The sequence below is a fragment of the Zalophus californianus genome, chromosome 11, assembly GCF_009762305.2.
Source record: "Zalophus californianus isolate mZalCal1 chromosome 11, mZalCal1.pri.v2, whole genome shotgun sequence".
Lineage (NCBI taxonomy): Eukaryota > Metazoa > Chordata > Mammalia > Carnivora > Otariidae > Zalophus > Zalophus californianus.
In genome coordinates, this window is record NC_045605.1 from 92,041,486 (window position 1) to 92,056,471 (window position 14,986).

The 14,986-nt window shown below is 37.3% G+C and overlaps 1 protein-coding gene across 3 annotated transcripts in view; it reads right to left on the minus strand.

Moving 5' to 3' along the window:
* LRRC4C (leucine rich repeat containing 4C) overlaps nucleotides 1-14,986 on the minus strand; it is a 1,194,180-nt gene that overhangs the window by 506,260 nt on the left and 672,934 nt on the right. For 2 of the 3 annotated variants that reach the window (XM_027577721.2, XM_027577717.2), the window contains exon 4: nucleotides 1,572-1,675. The exons of the other annotated variant lie outside the window; for it this stretch is intronic. The gene's annotated coding sequence lies outside the window, so the exon portion shown is untranslated. The remainder of the gene's footprint in view (nucleotides 1-1,571; nucleotides 1,676-14,986) is intronic. 3 annotated transcript variants of the gene reach the window in all.

The following is a 14,986-nucleotide window of genomic DNA, read 5'->3' on the forward strand; positions in this document are numbered from 1 at the left end:
AGGGCAATGCTCCAGGGACAGTTTTTTTTTTTTTTTTGCAAGAAGATTTTATTAACATGAGTTTTTAAAAACAAGCATCCTGGGGCATGTGGGAGGCTCAGTTGGTTAAGCATCTGCTTCAGGCTAAGGTCATGATCCCAGGGTCCTAGGATCGACCCTATGTTGGGCTCCCTGCTCAGCGGGGAGTCTGCTTCTCCCTCTCCTCCCTGCCTGTGCACTCTCTCTCTCTCAAATAAATAAAATCTTAAAAACAAATTAAAAAAAATAAAAACAAGCCTCCATACTAGTGTGGGGATGAGGATGGAACAAGAGGGGTGGGGGAAGGGAGGGGAGAGGCGGCCAGGGCAGGAAAGGGGGAAAGAGTTATGCTCTGTTGGTAATAAAGTTCAACGCATCATGGATTTCATAGTCCCCCAGAGACACATTGTCCTTAAAAATTTTGTCCCACTTCTTCAGGATGATCTTGTTCTAACGGGTGCCCGTTTGGGTTGTGATCAGCTTCTTAAGGCCCCTGATGGGGTCATTAGTGTTGCATTTAACATGGACCTTCTTACCTAGATGGTTGTTGCAAATAACCTCCCTCACCCTGTCTGGAGCTCAAAACACCCGGCCCCGGTGTCTGCCACAAACCTCCTCGCTCAAGGGCCAAGCCCAGGTCAGAGTGGACTCCAAAAGCTGGAAGTGGACCTTTAATCCAATTCACCTATTTTGTCCATCCCCATGCCCCCATCCGGCAACCATCAGTTTGTGCTCTATATCTATGAGCCTGTTTGTTTTATTTGGTATGTTTGTTTTGTTTTTACATTCCCTATATAAATGAACTACAGTATTTGTCTTTCTCTGACTTATTTCACTCAGCATGATAGATTCTAGGTCCATCCATGTTGTCACACATGGCAAAATTTCATCCTTTTTTTATGATTAATCTTCCATTATACCACATCTTCTTTATCTATTCAACTATCCGTGAACACTGAGATTGCTTCCATTTCTTGGCTCTTGTAAATAATGCTGTGATGAACATAGGGGTACATATATCTTTTCAAATTCATGTTTTTATTTTCTTCGGATAAATATTTAGTGGAATCGCTGGATCATATTGGTAGTTCTATTTTTTTAAAGATGTATTTATTTATTTGAGAGAGAGAGTGAGTACAAGTGACTAGGGGAAGGGCAGAGGGAGAGGGAGGAGAGAATCCTCAGGGCAGACTCTGCACTGAGTGTGGAGCCGGATGCTGGGCTTGATCCCAGGACCCTGAGATCATCACCTGAGCCAAAATCAAGATGTGGCCACATAACCAACTGAGCCACCCAGACACCCCTGGTAGTTCTATTTTTAATTTTTTGAGAAACCTCCATAGTGTTTTCCATAATGGCTGCACCAATTTACATTCCCTCCAACAGTGCACCAAAGGGAACAAAAGGGTTCCCTTTCCCCCACATCCTGGCCAATACTTGTCATTTCTTGTCTTTTTCATATTAGCCATTCTAACAGATGTAAAGTGATACCTCATTGTGTTTTGATTTGCATTTCCCTGATAATTTGTGATGCTAAGCCTCTTTTTATGTACCTGTTGGCCCTCTGTACATCGTTTTTTGGAAAATGTCTATTCAGATCCTCTTCCCATTTTTTAATCGTTTCTTTTTTGATATTCAGTTGTATTCAAGTATAATCCTAAAAGAAAAAAAATAACATAAGTAGCAAGAAATGCAGACCCTGATTATGTATATTATTTAATGGAGTTGTGCATTTGTTGTCCTGCTGAAGGCCTGTTTTGTAAAGTCATCCAAGTGATTTATAGTGGTGGAACATATACCCTTCTGACATAATCAATTTAACTTCAGGCAAAATTTTGGGATCAAATTCAAAATATATAGGTGTGGGTAACAATTCTCATGAGTAGTCACCTAATGCATTTTGCCTTTGTTTACCAAGAATATTTATATGCTGATTAAGTCAGATGTACTGACTGGCCATCAAATGTACCACTGATGAGATTTTAATAGTAATAACTAAAATTGATGTCTTATTCTACAGGTTAAATGACCACCATACATATATGATTTCAACAGTTCATCAACTACGTGGGAGAAGGTAGTCTTCCTTTTTTTCTTCCCCCCAAATCTGTTTTTAGTGAATTTCAGAGTTGTGAAGTAACTTACCCAACATCAGAGTTAAAAAGTGGTGGAATGGGTCTTCCACCTAGATTCTGTTCCCATATGCTTTACAGCAGTTTCTAAATTTACTTCCAAGATAAGCATCCTCTTTCAAAGGAAAGTTTAAGAACAAGTTCAACATATAACGGAGATAAATAGGCACCCACTACCCTCAGTTTTGAAAGATGCCAGACACTGTGCCCGTCCCTTCAACTCTTTCCTCCACTGAGGTGATTGAAGGGGCTCTGAAGGAAACACTTTAGTACACTGCACAGTTTGAAATCCACTGACGCATATTATAGATAGAGGCTGAAATGTTGCAAGGAAAGGAATTAATGATAATGACTAAGTCGTCAATGTTGGTTATGGACTCATTGCATTAACTGTATGTTCATTAACGATAGCTTTCTTAAGTGTAAGCTGATGGGTTCCTCTCTCTCTGCTTCACCAGTTACTTCAATCCTCAGTCATCATCCAGGCCTCTGTAAGGCCTTGCCCATGCACATCCCCAGTGTCACATAAACTAGAATGCAATACTTCCAATGCTCTTAATTCCAGCAACAGCTCTGAGCCCATTGGTGAGTCTTCCACCAGAAGGAAGGAAACGTAAGTGTAAGTACTGCCTTTTAGAATATCTGTGAAATTAGCTCTACCTGGTTTGCCTTTATTATTAATTCCTAGATGACCTGAGGTTAGACTAATGTTATAAGAGCTACTGAGTTTTGATATTGTGGAATAAGCACCAAAGTTGGAGTTTGACAGTTCATTTCCAAACAATGTAACCCATCTCCTTTGTAACCTGTGAGTCTTTGTGCAAGTCATTCTTTTCAGTTTCAGTCACTTCATATTAAAAAAATTATAACAGTGAAGCCTAATTATGTTTTTCTAAAGAATGGTATTCAAAATATCCAGCAACTAGAATGTCAAGTACATTGTCCAATCAGAATGGATGCTGAGAGCAAACAGTGAAGGGTCCCAGTCCTATAGCAGTCCTGGCAGAATCAGGTGAGATCAGATGGCATAGTAAACATGGAAATGCTTTGTTAACTACAAAGTTTACCTAAAGTTAGGTATAATTATAATACTGGTTTATAAGTTCTATACATTCTTGTTGACTTGTATTTTAATATTTGCAAATCGTGATGTTCTCCATGAATTTCCTTACTACCAAGTATTTAAGAAGACAAAGACGATGGTGATTATGATGGTTATTTAATTTTTACCAGAATTCTAAATGATGGGTATCATTATTATCTCTGTTTTGCAGATAAGGAAACTGAGCCTCCATGAGTTTAATCCGTGTGCCTAACCTTAAACAGCTAATCACCTGCAGAACCAGAATTCAAACTCAAGTGTGTCAAAACCAGAGCCTGTGCCATCACCTGGGTAATTGAGGTATGATTTTTATCAAGAATTCACAGTAAATTTCCAAAAGTCATAACATACATAAAACAAGACTTCCACCTCCCGTTACTTCTAAACTGGAGTCACTGGTAAGGCGGGTTTATTTTATATTTAACGGAGCTTCAAGATCCCTCACTTGCATAGCAGCCTATGGGCACTGAGAGTTACTTAAGAGTCCCAGAGGATTCTGGGTGGGGAGGGAAAGCCAGGTTGCATACAGAAGCATTATCTACATAAGCATTTCTGGAAAATGGCCTACAAAGAATTCAGAAGAAAAGACTCTAAACCTCTAAAATTTCAGAATTTTCTTGTGATTATTTCTCTCATTTGAAATAGCGACTTATTTTGTCCCCAATTGTGTTTTTATACTTTGCTTGTTTGTTTTCTCCTTAAAGAAAGTCTTTAAAAATGTATGACCTTTGGGTCCCAGAAAAAAAGTTCTGCCCTGGTCACAGTGTTAAGTTGGGATGAATATATAGAGTGTCTGGGAAACCAGCTAAGCCTGGTTTTCTCATTCTTACCTCTTCCTACTCACACTGCGGAGCCAACATAGCATCAATTTCTGATTTACTAAGTCCACATTAGTTTCCCTTTCTGCCATCTCCCTAGCATCAACGTCTTCCCCTATTGTAACATTTTTAGAATTTATCTCATGTTACTCCCAGATGAGGATACATGTACCTCAAAGACAGCTGTGTCTGACTTGGTCACCATTTTATCTTTAATGCCAAGTTCAGCACCTGACACAAGGGAGGTGTGTAAAAACTTAATGAATAATTACCAAATAAGCAAATGCTTTTCTCCTTCCTTAGCTATATGCATGTAGTTTTTGAATGTCCCATATACCTTGCCAAAAAACAGAATTTTTTTCACCTAAAAATTTCCAATTTAAAAAAAAATTATTTATTTGAGAGAGAGAAAGAAAGCATGTGGGCCAGGGGAGGGGCAGAGGGAGAGAGAGAAGCAGACTCCCCACTGAGCAGGGAGCCCAACTCAGGGGCTCCATCCCAGGACGCCAGGACCATGACCTGAGCTGAAGGCAGACGCTTAACTGACTAAGCCACCCAGGTGCCCCGACCTAAAAATTTCTGTAACAAAATACCCTTACTAAGGACTCCATTTAAACCTCTGAACTTGAAGACAAGTGCAGAGAGGAAAGTCACTGTTCAAGTGAAGTCAAAGCAATAGAAAAAGACAACTTTAAAATACAGTACCATGGATTTAGTTGTCACTAAAAACAACTGCCCCCATCTCACCAACCAAGACAAATCCCATGACTCACTAAACACATCTACAAAAAAATGAATAAGTCTATAAATGTGCCTGTGAAACAGAATGCATTTCCTGAAGAACAAAATGTTAACTTATAGAGCCCTTTTGTTTTATGACAACTCCCTTGTGTCAGGAATTCAAAGTAGGTCAAATGACCACAAAAACTTGTGTCGGGCATTCAAGGAGATCAAATGGCTAACTGGAAGATGAAGATTGGACAATCTTAACTTTGTGGCTGCTCTTAAGGGAGTAGCATAAATCTTTTACAACAGGTTGCAAGACAGTTTGATATGTTTCAGTAGTTGCTTCATGCCTCTCTGGGTTCTTCTGAATCAATACTTGTCCAATTTTTGTCTTCAGTTTCATAGAATCATAGAAACATAGAAAGCAGAGTAGGATGGAACCCTGGGGATTAGCTAATTTAACCTTCCACACTAGAAATTCCTTCCAAAGAGCCCCCAAAACTAGCAAGGGAACCTCCTGAGGGAGACTTTCAAATTTGGGGCAGCTCCAACTATTGGAAAGAGTGTTTATTTTGTTTTATTCTATTTTGTTTCTTTCAAATTTCATCAATACCTGCCTTCCTAGAATTTACTTCTACTAGGGATTGTTTTACCTTCTGAAGTAACACAAGATAAATATTCCTCTTTGCCACTTGACGATGTATCAGCATTACAAGACGGTGATCAGGCCTCTTCTCAAACTTTCTTCTGGCTACATTCATTCAATTTGATGCCAGTTTCACATAGTTTCCAGACTCTGATTATCTTGACCAATTTTGGCTGAATACCCCTTAGACAAGATTGTTGGGTATGATTACTCATACACAGGATGGTCTAGGAGCTAATAGTCCAGATAATTAACAAATTTTAGAAGAATTATGTTACCAAAATAATATCAAGCCTATAACTTAATCCTAAAAACATTTTCTATTTTCTCAATCTCTTACCAAAAGGTATAGCTCCTTAAGAAGGGCTTATATTCTACTTCCTCCCCTAAAACATAGATATGGATATTAATGGATAATGAAGACCTTCTGGAGACAGAACCAGAACAAAGAACTTTCATTATTTCTGAAATAATGTTGAGTTACTCTCAACATTATTGAGAGTTACTCTCAATACCCTTGAGTTACTCTCTCCTTTTCTGAAAAGAGTTTTAATGTTCTTCCTTCTTTACTTTTCACATATTAGATTTGTTAACATCCAATAACTGACATTTTTAGTATATTGGTCTTCAGATCCCATAAAATTTACCTGAACCTATAGGAAAGGACTGCCCATCACTCCAATTTCCTTGATGATGTGTGGATACAGTAAATGGATAAAATTTTGAGGTTTAGAGAGGAAGGGCATGCATAAATATCTGGGAAGCAAATGTGTAGATCATAATATGATCTGTTTATGGCTGACCCAAGAATCTATTTTCTCATATCCCTTAATAACAAAACCAACAAACTTTAGCAGTGTTTTGCTGTTCAGTTAAAGAAAAACAAATAAGCTCTGGCCAATGAGATATAAGTGGGGTTGTCGTGTGGGATTTCAAAGACATTTCTTTAAAGGGAGCCATGAAATACTTCTTTATGCTTTGACCAATTAGTTTTCTGAAGCAAGCTCTGATATCTAGAGTTTCACTTCTTATTTTACATCATGAGTAAGTCACACAACCCAGGAATAGTGGAACAAAGAGTTGGAAGTAGCCTGGTCCCTGATGTCATCATGGAGCTGCCATAGCAAAATGAAAGATACCAATGCCTACCTTTCCTTACAGAAAAGGATAAAGTCATGAGATATAAGCCATTATCTTAGGGGAGGGGTAGGTTTTGCTAATCCCAAATGAGTACAGTTCCTCACATGGCACTTTCCAAGTGTTCTTAATAACCTTCCACGGTATTTCTGAGGGATTATATCCTTTTCACCTATGAGCTCAACAATGATTTTAAAAGGTTTTAAATGGTATGTATTCTATCTCATTTCATTTAAATAAGCATATTACAAACAAACTTTTGCCAACTGTATTATTTACCTATCATGTTTCATTATTTTTCATAAATTGTATATTAATTGGCACTGATCATGCTTATAGTCCAAATACTTAGTGGTGAATGAATATGGGTCTAGAATACACAATTTCATTTAAATTCTAAATATATAATAAATAATCATGAAGGAAAACACTCTCATCTCACCCTCCAAAAAAGTATATAAAATCACAAACTTATAACTGAATTTGGGGTTATTTGCAGTCTTGGTTACTTGACTATTTCCTTCCATTTACACAACCTAGTAACTACACAATTGTTAAGTATCTGAATTTTGTTTTTCCATAAGAAACCAAAAGGTTTAAGTTGGCTACTTCTATTCCCTAAAACCTATGATAAGAGAAAATGGTAAGAGGCAGAAAAACATTTATGATTCCAGTTTTTTTCTTTTGTATAAAATATCTTACGATCAATGTTCAAGAGATAGGGTTTCATATCTCCAAAACACTTTTCATACTAATGTGTTTCCTTTGAACACCATAAGGGCTAACTTCAAAATCAGTGTTAAAAGTATTAAAAGTGTTAAAAATATTAGAAGTTTAAAAGCAAAGCTCAGTCCACAAGCTTATTTCTAGTATTACTCCATTCTGTGTTTTGAGTAACTCATTTCCCATTACTGGACCTCATTTTGCTAAACCATAAAAATGGCGCATTTATATATATAATTGCCTTTTTAAAAAAATTAAATCTAAAGTCTAAAACCATACTTTGAAATAGACATGACATGAGCCATGTGTGTAATTTTAAAATTTTTTAAGGATTTTATTTATTTATTTGAGAGAGAATGAGCGAGAGAGAGAGCAGGAAGGGGAGAGCAGAGGGAGAAGGAGAAGCAGACTCCCTGCTGAGCAGGCAGCCTGATGCGGGGCTGGATCCCAAACCCTGGGATAATGACCTGAGCAGAAGGCAGACGCTTAACCGACTGAGCCGCCAGGCACCTCCCTTTTTTAAAAGAAGATTTTGTAATTACAAATTTTGTTATAGCCACATTAAAAAAGGGTAAAAAGAAATAGTTATAATTCATTTTAGTTATATATTTTTCTTAGCCCAACATACCCAGAATAGTATCATTTTAGTATGCAGTCAGTATAAAATAATTAATGAGGCATTTTAAATTCTACTGTCTTTAAAATATAATAGGCAAAAAAAAATTTTAATAAAATATAATACATAGCTTACACTTGCGGCACATCTCGGTTGGAAGAAGCCACATTTCAAGTGTTCAATAGCCACATGAGCTTTGTGGCCACAGTATTGGACTGCATATGTCTAATACAATCCATGCACTGACCTATGGATCTATGAAAAATCATCCACATTTTTGTGTTGAGTAGGGAGGGGTAGACAAGAAACAACTGCTGGAGATCTCAAGTGATGCCTCCCTGAGCTCTCAGAGCAGCCTACCAGAGGAGATAATGAAATCATTTAATAGCCAGTGGAGCATGAGCACTGACAAATCAAAATAGACACTGGTCCCATCAGAATGGACATCATTCAAAACAACCAGTCAAGAGAACATGAATGCAGGTTGGATATAAGCCATGGCTGTGTATACTCTCAAAACAAAACAAAAACAAGCATTATTAGTGAATCCTTTGATAACTATCTTTCCCAGTATATCATACTCTTTTTGTAAAAGGGCCCTATCTGTTTTGATTCATTGTAACCCAATAACTTATACAGTGAAGGGCACATGTAATATAGTGCTTCTATTCTATATCTTTGCCATTTGCAATGACATGGATGGAACTGGAGGGCGTTATGCTGAGCGAAATAAGTCAATCAGAGAAAGACATGTATCATATGACCTCACTGATATGAGGGATTCTTAATCATGGGAAACAAACTGAGGGTTGCTGGAGTGGTGGGGGATGGGAGGGATGGGGTGGCTGGGTGATAGACATTGGGGAGACTAAGTGCTATGGTGAGCTCTGTGAATTGTGCAAGCCTGTTGAATCACAGATCTGTACCTCTGAAGCAAATAAGACATTATATGTTAAAAAAAAAAGAAGAAGAAGAAGATAGCAGGAGGGGAAGAAAGAAGGGGGGTAAATCGGAGGGGGAGATGAACCATGAGAGATGATGGACTCTGAGAAACAAACTGAAGATTCTAGAGGGGAGGGGGGGATGGGTTAGCCTGGTGATGGGTATTAAAGAGGGCACATTCTGCATGGAGCACTGGGTGTTATACGCAAACAATGAATCATGGAACACTACATCAAAAACTAATGATGTAATGTATGGCGATTAACATAACAAAAAAAATTTTAAAAAAGAAAGTCTTTGGACTGGTAGTCTTGCAGTAAGGCAGGGTGCAAAGACATTTGCGTGAGATTTTGTGTAAGTTTGAGGATAACCTAATTGTCTAGCTCAAAGAATGGGGAAGGAGTAAATGAAATTGAGAATTGGGTCTAACATCACCTCACTATGGCATCAGTGGACACAGGCTAAGGTATTGAATAAATACTTACTAGAAGGATAAATGAATGAATATCTTCCATGGAAACATTACTTCATAAATCTTTGTCAAATGTGGTTCTTACTAGGTGCCTCACACCAATAGCATCAGCATTTAGGAATACTTACCCACCATGTGACATCTCTTGCCTAATGGTATCTTGGTTTATATACTCTTTCATGACTGACTACTGATAAAGTTACTAATCCATCTTCTGCTAATTGAGTAATCAATAAATATTTCAGATATTCTATACAGAGTGGAGTACTAGCTTGTTTATTGGAGTTCCTTGCATCTAAAGGTATAAAATACTATGAAAGAGAGAAGAAAATTGATGGAATTGTGTGAAATCTGAGAAATAGAGGATGGCTGGGCTCAATGTGAGAAATGACATTGGCCAAGAATACAGTAATACCAGGTGACATATAGAAAGACAATTCAAGAAAGCCCTTTCTAGCCATGTTCTTCCTCTTCCTCACACTGTCTCATGCTACTGCAGTGAGGAAAGAAGCAAAAGCTTGATGCAATGGTGTGAAATTGGGCAACACTATCCTTATGCTAGAAAGCACTGCACAACAAAGGCATAGGTACACTAGGCATTTCCTTTGCATTCTACACCTCCTTCCCCCAACACACATGAAACTGTGCCATCAAAATATTGAAGGAACATCTTTCTGTTGTTGTTTTGTTGTGGGGTTTTTTTGTATAGAAAACAAGGGCTATTGCCTAAAATACTTTAGGATATTATTTGTAAAGTACCAATTACTTATAGAGATGGCTTTATGCTCGGCAAAATGACTGACAAAAAAAAAAAAAAAAAACCTTGAAAATTCTATAACAAGTACTTGGAAAAGCTGGATAAAATACTGTCTTTTTAAAATGAATAATAATTGGGGCACCTGGGTGGCTCAGTTTTTAAGTGTCTGCCTTCCCCTCAGGTAGTGATTCCGGGGTCCTGGGATCAAGCCCCGCATTGGGCTCCCTGTTCCGCAGGAAGCCTGCTTCTCCCTCTCCCACTCCCCCTGCTAGTGTTCCCTCTCTCTCTCACTGTGTCTCTCTCTGTCAAATAAATAAACCTTTTAAAAAAATAAAAAATTAAATAAATAAAATGAATAATAATTGACACAAGGAAAAGATAAATTCTTAGGTCCTAGAAAACAAAAAAGAAATGAATCATAAAGAAATAATTTATATGTATTAATGTGACCACTGTTTCAGATAAGTATAAAGGTTTTGGGGTAAAGAGAGAAAGTAGGTGTGTATTAAAGCTTATATATAAACAGTGGAAAAGTTTTGGTTCTGCATGAGACAGTTTTGGGACTCTGCATATAGCTTCAACCCACAAGGGCTTCACCCTGAATTAAAAAAAAAAAAAGACAAAAAATCTACCTATAGTACAGAAAACCAATAAGAAAACATGTCACAACAGAGATTTGGGAGAGGAAAGCATAGACTGCTGAAATATTAGGTTTGATGTTCTATAAATGTATCACTGGCTTTAGACTCCAAAATTAGCATAAATTTTTGCCAAATCTAATGTTATTGCTGGTACAACTCTTATTATAAGCATTGGCAAAACTACACTGGAATGAGCTCCATAGATACAGTAAAAATAAGTTCAATATTTCAAAAACACTTATACAATATTCCCCTCATGAATGAACATTTAGCAGACATGGTATATAGGTGGAATAAAATGAAGATACACAAAATGTATCTTTCTAACTCTTATAGACATAAAGTAATTTAATAAAAAATATCAGAAAGGAATCAGATACTTTGAATATGGAACAAGAAAAGTTGAAAAATAACCAAACAGAACTATTAGAATTAAAAAAAAAAGCACATAGAATTTTAAAAAAAGAAAACCTTAATGTATGCATTAAATGTTTAATTAGACACTATGGAAAGTAATGTTCGTGAACTAAAGGTGCAATTGATGAAGTAATTTACAATCCATCCCCCAAAGGTAAATGCATGAAACACATTAGAAAAAATGTTAAGAAACTCAGAATTTGTGATGAGAAGAGCCAACATGGGAGCCCGTGAGAAATGCAAAATCTCAGGTCCCACACCAAGCCTCCTGAATGAGAAAACTGCACTTTCCATAGTGAATAAGACAATTGATATTCATATTAAAGTTTGAGAAATAGTGAAGTAGATTAATCATTCACAACCTTGGGTGCTCACTGAAATCACCCTGAAACCGATGTTTAAAAAAATCCTGATGCCTGGGCTTTGGGGTTTTTAAAATCTAACGTGATTCTGACATGCAGCGGTTTGAGAATCACTGGGCTAGAGACTGCATATAATATGTCTAAGCTGGTATGTACATAGATGGTAAAGATGGAGCTGGGATTCAATCCAGAACTCCAGAGCTGTTGTACCATGGCCCTTTCCTGAATTACACCTCTTAGACTCAAGAAATTTTCAAGTTCAAATAAAAATAAAACTATCAACACATTATACAAACACATATATATTGTCTTCTCACTGAGCGTATACTGTTTCTGATAGTCATGATCATATTTTAAAATTAGTTATATGTTCTTATATTCCAACATTCAGCTCAGTACTAAGTAAATATTATTGTTTAATAAATACTATTTGAGGGGCACCTGGGTGGCTCAGTCGTTAAGTGTCTGCCTTCGGCTCAGGTCATGATCCCAGGGTCCTGGGATCAAGCCCTGCATCGGGGTCCCTGCTCAGCGGGAAGCCTGCTTCTCCCTCTCCCGCTCCCCCTGCTTGTGTTCCCTCTCTCACTTTCTCTGTCAAATAAATAAATAAAATCTTTACAAAAATAATAAATAAATACTATTTGATTAATACACATTGCTATTCAAGCAATGAGATCTACACTAATTGCATCAAAGAAATACTTCTTTGCCCTTTCAAGCTAAAACTCAAATTGCACATCAGTATTAATATATGAGAAATGTTAAGCCTTGTCTTTTTTGCTGTGATTGATGCATGCAAATTATTTCACTTATCAAGACAAAGCCTGTCTATAATTTTATATTGGATGTGATAAAATAATGAGGGCTAAAACCTAAATTTCCTAATGTGTAAATGGCTTGAAAATAAGCTTCATATTTATTCATTAGCTGTTACAGTGACTACATTCCAAGATTATTTTTTAGTATAGAATTAAACTTTACAAACAACCAGAACATCTCACTTGATAGCTAATTCACAGTGAGATCATTATCTTATTATAATAAATACCTGGATAAGCAATATTTAAATAAGTATAATCCTGCTTTACAGATTTTTTTTTCCTGAGTATTGTGTAATCATTATTGTTCCATAATAATGCCTGGCAATGGATAGAATGGGGTTTATAAAAAGAATCTGAATTACTTTTGTCAGTCATTCAGCAGCCGATTTTCCTGTGCTGCATTACAAATTCATTACCCCAGGATCAGGCTTTTAAATCTCAGAACAAAAATGAGCTACTGCTAAGGTTAGATGTTATCACACAGACAGGTCTGCATTACATTTAGGTGAGCATAGGACTGAATGCCTGACCCGAACATTCGCAAAAGTATTTGATTTGATAGGAATGTTTCAAGACACCTTCCTCTTAACTTTGCCTGAGAAGAAAGTCAAGATTCAGGTAAGGAACACAGCAAACTCCTAAAGAATAAGAAAAAAAAACACCCACATATTTTTCCTCTTATAATGATCTTCCCGGCAGAGTCATTGGCTGCTTCTTTAAAAAAAAAAAAAAAAAAAGAAGAAGAAGAAGAAGATAGTAGGAGAAAAATGAAGAGGGGGAAATCGGAGGGGGAAATGAACCATGAGAGACGGTGGACTCTGAGAAACAAACTGAGGGTTCTAGAGGGGAGGGGGGTGGGGGGATGGATTAGCCTGGTGATGGGTATTAAAGAGGGCACGAACTGAATGGAGCACTGGGTGTTATAGGCAAACAATGAATCATGGAACACTACATCAAAAACTAATGATGAGGGGTGCCTGGGTGGCTCAGATGGTTAAGCGTCTGCCTTTGGCTCAGGTCATGATCTCAGGGTCCTGGGATCGAGGCCCACATCAGGATCCCTGCTTGGCGGGGAGCCTGCTTCTCCCTCTCCCTTTACTGTTCCCCCTGCTTATTCTCTCTCGCTCTCTCTGTCAAATAAATAAACAAAATCTTTAAAAAAAAACAACTAATGATGTAATGTATGGTGATTTATATAACATAATAAAAAAAAGAAAAAAATAAATTTTTAAAAAGAAAAAATAATTCAAAAAAAATTAAAAAATTATTATATTTAAATTCAATTAAGTAACATACAGTATATCATTAGTTTCAGAAGTAGAGTTCAGTTATTCATCTGTTTCATATAACACCCCATCTGGCTGCTTTTAATCATTTATCTATTTATTCATTCATTCCCAAAACATCTACTGAGTTAAGAATTCAAGAATTAGGCATCAAATGTTGAAAGGCTCAGGCCATCATGGTCCAAGAGGGGAAATCGGTCAAGAATGTGACAGTAAGAGAGCTCTAGTTGCAAGAGCTACAGGATGGACACTATGTAAACACAGAAACCTCATCTCCACAGAAAGGTCAGGGCAGTGGAATGCATGGAAAACTTTTTACAAGAGATGACACAGAAGGTTATCAGAAGGCTGATCTGCACTGAACAGACCCATATGAGTTAAGTCCATTTGGAGGAAGACCAATCAATAGTTTCACACCTAAAAAACCCTGATGATTTTCAAGTGTTTCCATAAGGAATCAATTAAACAGAAGAGATTTAAACTAGCAGCCCAAGTGGCACAGAACTCCATAGTTTTCCTGGCTGTGATGTGGTAGAGGTTACAACATCTTCTTCACAGAGGTATAAAGAAGAATATGAACAATAATTCTTTTGTTCTGGAATTTTTCACCTATGGCTCTTCCAGTCTGAAAGTAGAAGACAATGCTATTATTCTTGTAAATTTTGTGTTTTTCTAGTTCAAAATCTTAAAAGCATCCTGGATTACAAATAGCAGAAACCTATGCTCTAGGCCTACTTCTATCTTGAATTTAGCTATATAACTGGGCAAGTCAACTCTTTTTTTTTTTTTTTTTAATTAACACATAATGTATTATTTGTTTCAGAGGTATGGGTCTGTGATTCATCAGTCTTACACAATTCACAGTGCTCACCATAGCACATACCCTCCCAAAAGTCTATCACCCAGCCACCCCATCCCTCCCACCCCACCATTCCAGCAACCCTCAGTTTGTTTCCTGAGATTAAGAGTCTCTTATGGTTTGTCTCCCTCTCTGGTTTCGTCTTGTTCCATTTTTCCCTCCCTTCCCCTATGATCCTCTGTGTTGTTTCTCAAATTCCTCCTATCAGTGAGATCATATGATATCAAGTTAACTCTTTTGATTTTAGTTTCCTCATTGGTAAAGTGAAGGCATGTGCCTACACCAGTGGTCCTCAGCGGGGGACACTAGGCAGTTCCTAGAAATAATGTTAGTTATTGCGATGGGTGTGGGGTGGGGTGGGGTGGAGTGGGTTAGAGATGGCTGCTCTAATCTTTCTACAGGTATCTAGTGAGTTGAGGCCAAGGATATTGTTGACGTTCCTTGAATGCAGAGGACATACTTCACAACACGGAATGTCAGTGGTACCAAAGTCAAGAAATCTTGGCCTGAA